Here is an 8546-nt window from a genome sequence, read left to right as displayed (position 1 = left end):
GGCCATGAGGGTGCCCGGCGCGCCCCCTGGAAGTGGGTGCCCCCCACCCTCGTAGGTCCCTCGAGCATCCACCGACCTACTTCTTCCTCCTATATATACCCACGTACCATGAAAACATCAAAACAGAGGACGAAAATCTAATTCCACCGCCGCAACCTTCTGTATCCGCGAGATCCCATCTTGGAGCCTTTGACGGTGCTCCGCCGGAGGGGGAATCGACCACGGAGGGCCTCTACATCATCCCCAAGGCCTCTCTGATGAGTTGTGAGTAGTTTACCACAGACCTTCGGGTCCATAGTTATTAGCTAGATGGCGTCTTCTCTCTCTTTGATTCTCGATACAAAGTTCTCCTCGATCTTCTTGGAGATCTATTCGATGTAACTCTTTTTGCGGTGTCTTTGTCGAGATCCGATGAATTGTGGGTTTATGATCAAGTTTATCTATGAGAAATATTTGAATCTCCTCTGAATTCTTTTATGTGTGATTAAGTTATCTTTGCAAGTCTCTTCGAATTATCAATTTGGTTTGGCCTACTAGATTGATCTTTCTTGCAATGGGAGAAGTGCTTAGCTTTGGGTTCAATCTTGCAGTGTCCTTTCCCAGTGACAGCAGGGACAGCAAGGCACGTATTGTATTGTTTCCATCGAGGATAAAAGGATGGGGTTTATATCATATTGCATGAGTTTATCCCTCTACATCATGTCATCTTTCTTAATGCGTTACTCTGTTCTTATGAACTTAATACTCTAGATGCATGCTGGATAGCGATCGATGTGTGGAGTAATAGTAGTAGATGCAGGCAGGAGTCGGTCTACTTGTCACGGACGTGATGCCTATATACATGATCATGCCTATATAATCTCATAACTTTTCACTTTTCTATCAATTGCTCGACAGTAATTTGTTCACCCACCGTAATACTTATGCTATCTTGAGAGAAGCCACTAGTGAAACCTATGGCCCCCGGGTCTATCTTTTATCATATAAGTTTTCTATCTACTTTCATTTGCATCTTTACGTTTCCAATCTATATCATAAAAATACCAAAAATATTTATCTTATCATATTATCTCTATCAGATCTCACTTCCGCAAGTCGCCATGAAGGGATTGACAACCCCTTTATCGTGTTGGTTACGAGGTTCTTTTTTGTTTGTGTAGGTGTGTGGGACTTTTGAGGAGCCTCCTTCTGGATTGATACCTTGGTTCTCAAAAACTGAGGGAAATACTTACGCTACTTTGCTGCATCACCCTTTCCTCTTCAAGGAAAACCAACGCAAGCTCAAGATGTAGCAAGAAAGATTTCTGGCGCCGTTGTCGGGGAGGTCTTTGCTCAAGTCAAGACATACCAAGTACCCATCACAAACTCTTATCCCTCACATTACATTATTTGCCATTTGCCTCTCGTTTTCCTCTCCCCCACTTCACCCTTGCCGTTTTATTCACCCTTCTTCTGTTCGTCTTTTTCATTTGCTTTGATGTCTTACTTGGCTTGTTTGCTCGTTTGGTTGGAATAGTTATTTATTTATTGCTAAACAGAGAACCTAAGATCTATGGATCCTCATCCGCTTGCTAACCTTTTTAAGAGATCCAATTATGATGAACCAATTGCTAGTGAGTTTTGTGCACTAGATTATCTTTATGAAGTTTTGCTTGAAATTCGTGAATCTGAAAATTGTGATGAAGAAATTTATGAAGAGATTCATGATGGCTCCTTGAATAAAAAGCATGATTGCAACGATTTTACTATAAACTCTCTTGTTGTCCATTGTGCTAATAATATGCAAAACCCTAAGCTTGGGGATGCTAGTTTTGCTATGTCTACTACTTGTTGCAATGATCATGATTGGGATGATTCTTCTTATGATCTTGAAAATTTATTTAAGCCCCATGATGTATATGAGATTGATAATAGTGTTTGCAATAATATTGAAAGTAGGTTTGGAAGAGTGTTAACTTTATATCCCACATATTTGGAGTATGTTCACTCTTATGATATTTTTGATAAAAGTGGGTTTGAAGAGGTCATGACTTTAGTTAATGTTAATCCCACTATCTTGGAAAAGTCAACTTTGCATGCATGTGGATCGTGTTGAGAATATGTTTTGTGATAGCTATATTGTTGAATTTGCTTATGATCCTACATGTAATTATTACGAGAGAGGAAAATATGGTTGTAGAAATTTTCATGTTACTAAATTACCTCTCATTATGTTGAGATTGCTATCGTCTCTTTCTTCTTCCTTGCATATGCTAATTTTTGCTTCCTATAATAATTTTTTGCTTATAAAATGTTGGTTTCATTAGTCAGTTTCCTAGCATAGCAAAGTGAGTTTCCCATCAACGGATTATCATCCTGTTGTTTCCATGAACATCAGGTACATATATGAACCTGTCAACAGAGTGAAACATGTGATATGAACCAAGTAGATTCGTCTTTTTGCTCGTAACGTTAGTAGTTACTTGCTCATTAGTAGTGAACTATGATCATTTGTGAGGAGTATGTTTTCAACTGCATAGGAAGTATGTTAGACTTAGATGTGTTTATCACGTGTTTTATGATGCTCTCTTTGCGCTTCAATTCTTGTCTTTCATGTGAGCATCATTAAAATTATCAATGCCTAGCTAAAAGGCTTTAAAGAAAAGCGCTTGTTGGGAGACAACCCAATATTTTTACTTGCTTTTATTCAATAAATATTTCATCTAGCTTCTGTTTAGATGTGTTTTCATGTTTTAATTAGTGTTTGTGCCAAGTAGAACCTATAGGATAACCTACGATGATAGTTAATTTGATTCTGCTGAAAAACAGAAACTTTGCATGCACGAAAATAATTTTAGTTATTCACAGAAATGTGATTTTGCGTTGATTATTTTTGATGTAGATCAATGGACAAATTTACCAGGACTTCCTATTTTTTGTAGGATTTTTAAAGTTACAGAAGTATTCGATAGTTACAGATTGCTACAGATTGTTCTGTTTTTGACAGATTCTGTTTTTCGTGTGTTGTTTTCTTATTTTGATGCATCTATGGCTAGTATCGGGGGGTATGAACCATAGAGAAGTTGGAATACAGTAGATTTAACACCAATATAAATAAATAATGAGTTCATTACAGTACCTTATGTGGTGGTTTTTCTTTCTTGCACTAACGGAGCTTATGAGATTTCCTGTTGAGTTTTGTGTTGTGAAGTTTTCAAGTTTTGGGTAAAGATTTGATGGACTATGGAATAAGGAGTGGCAAGAGCCTAAGCTTGGGGATTACCATGGCACCTCAAGATATTCAAGGATAACCAAAAGCCTAAGCTTGGGGATTCCCCGGAAGGCATCCCCTCTTTCGTCTTCGTCTATCGGTGACTTTATTTGGAGCTATATTTTTATTCTCCACATGATATGTGTTTTGCTTGGAGCGTCATGTATTATATTAGTCTTCGATTTTTAGATTATCACAATCATCCTTGTTGTACACACCTTTTTGGAGAATCCCAGTTGATTTAGAATTTATTAGAATACGCTATGTGCCTCACTTATATCTTTTGAGCTAGATAGTTTTTGCTCTAGTGCTTTACTTATATCTTTTAGAGCACGACGGTGGCTTAATTTTGTAGAAATTGTTGATCTCTCATGCTTAACTTATATTATTTTTAGAGTCTCTTAGAACAGCATGGTATTTTCTATGGTTATAAAATTGGTCCTAGAATGATGGGCATCCAAGTTGGGTATAATAAAAACTATCATAGGAAGTGAACTGGATGCTATGATTAATTTGATACTTGATAATTGTTTTGAGATGTAGAGGTGGTAATATTAGAGTCATGCTAGTTGGGTGATTATGAATTTAAAGAATACTTGTGTTGAAGTTTATGATTCCCGTAGCATGCACGTATGGTGAACCGCTTTGTGATGAAGTTGGAGCACAATTTTATTTATTGATTGTCTTCCTTATGAGTGGCGGTCGGGGATGAGCGATGGTATTTTCCTACTAATCTATCCCCCTAGGAGCATGCACGTAGTACTTTGTTTTCAATGACTTGTAGATTTTTGCAATAAGTATATGAGTTCTTTATGACTAATGTTGGGTCCATGGATTATACACACTCTCACCTTCCACCATTGCTAGCCTCTCTTGTGCCGCGCAACTTTCGCCAGTACCATACACCCACCATATACCTTCCTCGAAACTACCATCATACCTACCTACTATGGCATTTCCATAGCCATTCCGAGAGATATTGTCATGCAATTTTCCACCATTCCGTTTATATGACACGCATCATCATTGTCATATTGCTCCTTGCATGATCATATAGTTGACATCGTATTTGTGGCAAAGCCACCTTCATAATTTTTCATACATGTCACTCTTGATTCATTGCATATCCTGGTACACTGCCGGAGGCATTCATATAGAGTCATATCTTGTTCTAAGTATTGAGTTGTAATCTTGAGTTGTAAGTAAATAAAAGTGTGATGATCTTCATTATTAGAGCATTGTCCAAGTGAGGAAAGGATGATGGAGACTACGATTCCCCCACAAGTCGGGATGAGACTTCAGACTTTACAAAAAAAGGCCAAATAAAAAAATGTGAGAAAATGAGAGAAGGGACAATGCTACTATCCTTTTTACCACACTTGTGCTTCAAAGTAGCACCATGATCTTCATGATAGAGTCTCCTATGTTGTCACTTTCATATACTAGTGGGCATTTTTCATTATAGAACTTGGCTTGTATATTCCAATGATGGGCTTCCTCAAAATGCCCTAGGTCTTCGTGAGCAAGCAAGTTGGATGCACACCCACTTAGTTTCTTTTGTTGAGCTTTCATACATTTATAGCTCTAGTGCATCCATTGCACGGCAATCCCTACTCACTCACATTGATATCTATTAATGGGCATCTCCATAGCCCGTTGATGTGAGACTATCTTCTCCTTTTTTGTCTTCTCCACAACCACCATTCTATTCCACATATAGTGCTATGTCCATGGCTCACGCTCATTTATTGCGTGAAAGTTGAAAAAGTTTGAGATTACTAAAGTATGAAACAATTGCTTGGCTTGTCATCGGGGTTGTGCATGATTAAATACATTGTGTGATGAAGATAGAGCAACAGCCAGACTATATGATTTTGTAGGGATAACTTTCTTTAGCCATGTTATTTTGAGAAGACATGATTGCTTTAATTAGTATACTTGAAGTACTACTATTTCTTATGTCAATATGAACTTTTATTTTGAATCATTTGGATCTGAACATTCATGCCACAATAAAGAAAATTACATTGAGAATTATGCTAGGTAGCATTCCACATAAAAAATTCTGTTTTTATCATTTACCCACTCGAGGACGAGCAAGAATTAAGCTTGGGGATGCTTGATACGTCTCCAACGTATCTATAATTTTTTATTGTTCCATGCTATTATATTACCTGTTCTAGATGTTTATGGGTTTTACTTTACACTTTTATATCATTTTTGGGAATAACCTACTAACTGGAGGCCCAGCCCGAATTGCTATTTTTTTGCCTATTTCAGTGTTTCGAAGAAAAGGAATATCAAAGGGAGTCCAAACGGAATGAAACCTTCGGGAGCAACCTTTTTGGAACAAACATGGTCCAGGGGACTTGGAGTGGACATCAAGCAACAGAGGAGGCGGCCACGAGGGTGCCCGGCGCGCCCCTGGAAGTGGGCGCGTCCCCCACCCTCGTGGGCCTCTCGAGAGTCCACCGACCTACTTCTTCCTCCTATATATACCCACGTACCCTGAAAACATCAGAACAGAGGACGAAAACCTAATTCCGCCGCCGCAACCTTCTATATCCGCGAGATCCCATCTTGGAGCCTTCGTCGGCGCTCCGTCGGAGGGGGAATCGACCATGGAGGGCCTCTACATCATCTCCAAGGCCTCTTCGATGAGTTGTGAGTAGTTTACCACAGACCTTCGGGTCCATAGTTATTAGCTAGATGGCTTCTTCTCTCTCTTTGTTTCTCGATACAAAGTTCTCCTCGATCTTCTTGGGGATCTATTCGATGTAACTCTTTTTGTGTTGTGTTTGTCGAGATCCGATGAATTGTGGGTTTATGATCAAGTTTATCTATGAGAAATATTTGAATCTCCTCTGAATTCTTTTATGTGTGATTAAGTTACCTTTGCAAGTCTCTTCGAATTATCAGTTTGGTTTGGCCTACTAGATTGATCTTTCTTGCAATGGGAGAAGTGCTTAGCTTTGGGTTCAATCTTGCGGTGTCCTTTCCCAGTGACAGCAGGGCCAGCAAGGCACGTATTGTATTGTTGCCATCGAGGATAAAAAGATGGGGTTTATATCATATTGCATGAGTTTATCCCTCTACATCATGTCATCTTTCTTAATGCGTTACTCTGTTCTTATGAACTTAATACTCTAGATGCATGTTGGATAGTGGTCGGTGTGTGGAGTAATAGTAGTAGATGCAGGCAGGAGTCGATCTACTTGTCACGGACGTGATGCCTATATACATGATCATGCCTAGATAATCTCATAACTTTTCGCTTTTCTATCAATTGCTCGACAGTAATTTGTTCACCCACCGTAATACTTATGCTATCTTGAGAGAAGCCACTAGTGAAACCTATGGCCCCGGGTCTATCTTTTATCATATAAGTTTTCTATCTACTTTTATTTGCATCTTTACTTTTCCAATCTATATCATAAAAATACCAAAAATATTTATCTTATCATATTATCTCTATCAGATCTCACTTTCGCAAGTGGCCGTGAAGGGATTGACAACCCCTTTATTGCGTTGGTTGCGAGGTTCTTGTTTGTTTGTGTAGGTGCGTGGGACTTTTGAGGAGCCTCCTACTGGATTGATAACTTGGTTCTCAAAAACTGAGGGAAATACTCACGCTACTTTGCTGCATCACCCTTTCCTCTTCAAGGAAAACCAATGCAAGCTCAAGACGTAGCAATCACGGACCGAGCGGCGGTTCAGGCGGCGGCGGTTTTCATGGTCCGGGTGGCGGTTCTAATTCCAATTTTCAAGGCCCTCAAGGTAATCAGGGTGGTTATAATCAGCAATCTGGCCAGAAGGGTCAGCGGCAGCAGCAATCTGTATATCAGAGTAATCCGAAACAGCTGAATAGTGGACAATATCATGTGTTTACACTACAAAAAAAAGACACATCCGTGACATTTTGGGCCGAACGAAAAAAATTTCTGTCATACATATGACACTTCTATGACGATAATTGTGACAAAACCCGGTATCATCATAGATGTGGTGGGCTCCTACTTCTATGACAAAAAATCATGACAAAAAATGGGCTTTTCGTCCTGGGCGGGCCGGAGACGCAGCTACATGACATTCTTTGGGCCGACCATGACGGAAAAAACCATGGTAGAAGGGAGGGCGAGGAAAATTTCAGGGAGTTCCCGGTTACGGTGGGCGGTCGGGGGCCGAGCGATGCGTGTTTCTCTCGTACACATATGCGCGTGTGTGCGAGGCGTTGGCTCTAACTAAACCCGAGCGAGGCGTTGGGCTCTAACTGAACCCGAGCGATTGCACTGTAGGCTACGCCTTGCTGAACCCGAGCGATCGATCGATGGTTGTTAACTGAACCCGATCGAGTGATTCCTTCACTACTAGTGCTAACTGAAGTCGATCGATTGGATGAACAATGAGCGTTACGGGGGGGTGGATGAACAGTGAGCGGTGGGGGTGGATGCAGGACCCCGTGGTGTTGCCTCTGGATGAACAGGACGACCCCGTGGAGGGCTGGATGAACAGTAAATGGTGAAGGGGTGCCCGTTGAGGGGTGGTTGAACAGTAGCCGGTGGAGTAGCGCGCGCTGGAGGCTGGATGAACAGGAGCCCGTGGAGGCTGGAGGAGGTCGACGGTGGAGATGAACAGTATCTCGTGGAGTCCCGTTTTGCGGTACGCCACACCCCTCCTGATGAACAGGACCCCCGTTTCGACCGTAGCGCTCCAACACAAGTCCATTTCATCCGTTTTGGGTACGCCACACCCCTCCCGATGAACAGGACCCCTGTTTCGACCGTAGCGCTCCAACACAAGTCCGTTACGTCCGTTTTGCGGTACGCCACACCCCCTCCTGATCAACAGGACCCCCGATTCGACCGTAGGAGGTCTGTTTCCTTCGTTTTGCGGTACGCCAGACCCCTCCTGATGAATAGGATCCTGTTTCGAACGTGGCTGGTCGAACACAAGGCCGTTTCCTCCGTTCTGCAGTATGCCAGGCCTCATTTCCATCGCATGTTCCATCCAAGCCCTCCCGATGAACACGACAACGCATTCCATTCCGACCCAGCCGGTTGGCTCCCCATGAACACGACGACGCTGTTTATCCATTCCAACAAAGCCATGTACACGAGCCTTGGCCGTACGTATGCACGAGTAGACGTTCGAGACCCCGCCTGTATGTACACATACGTGGTTGTATTTTCTTTCTTGCACACTGGCCGATGTACGTACGTGTACATCCTACGTGCGCGCCTCTACTACGACACGTACGCGCCTCTACTACGACACATGTGCGCCTCTACATCAACCA

The sequence above is a fragment of the Triticum dicoccoides genome, chromosome 7B (genome assembly GCF_002162155.2).
Source record: "Triticum dicoccoides isolate Atlit2015 ecotype Zavitan chromosome 7B, WEW_v2.0, whole genome shotgun sequence".
NCBI lineage: Eukaryota > Viridiplantae > Streptophyta > Magnoliopsida > Poales > Poaceae > Triticum > Triticum dicoccoides.
This window is presented reverse-complemented; position numbering follows the sequence as displayed.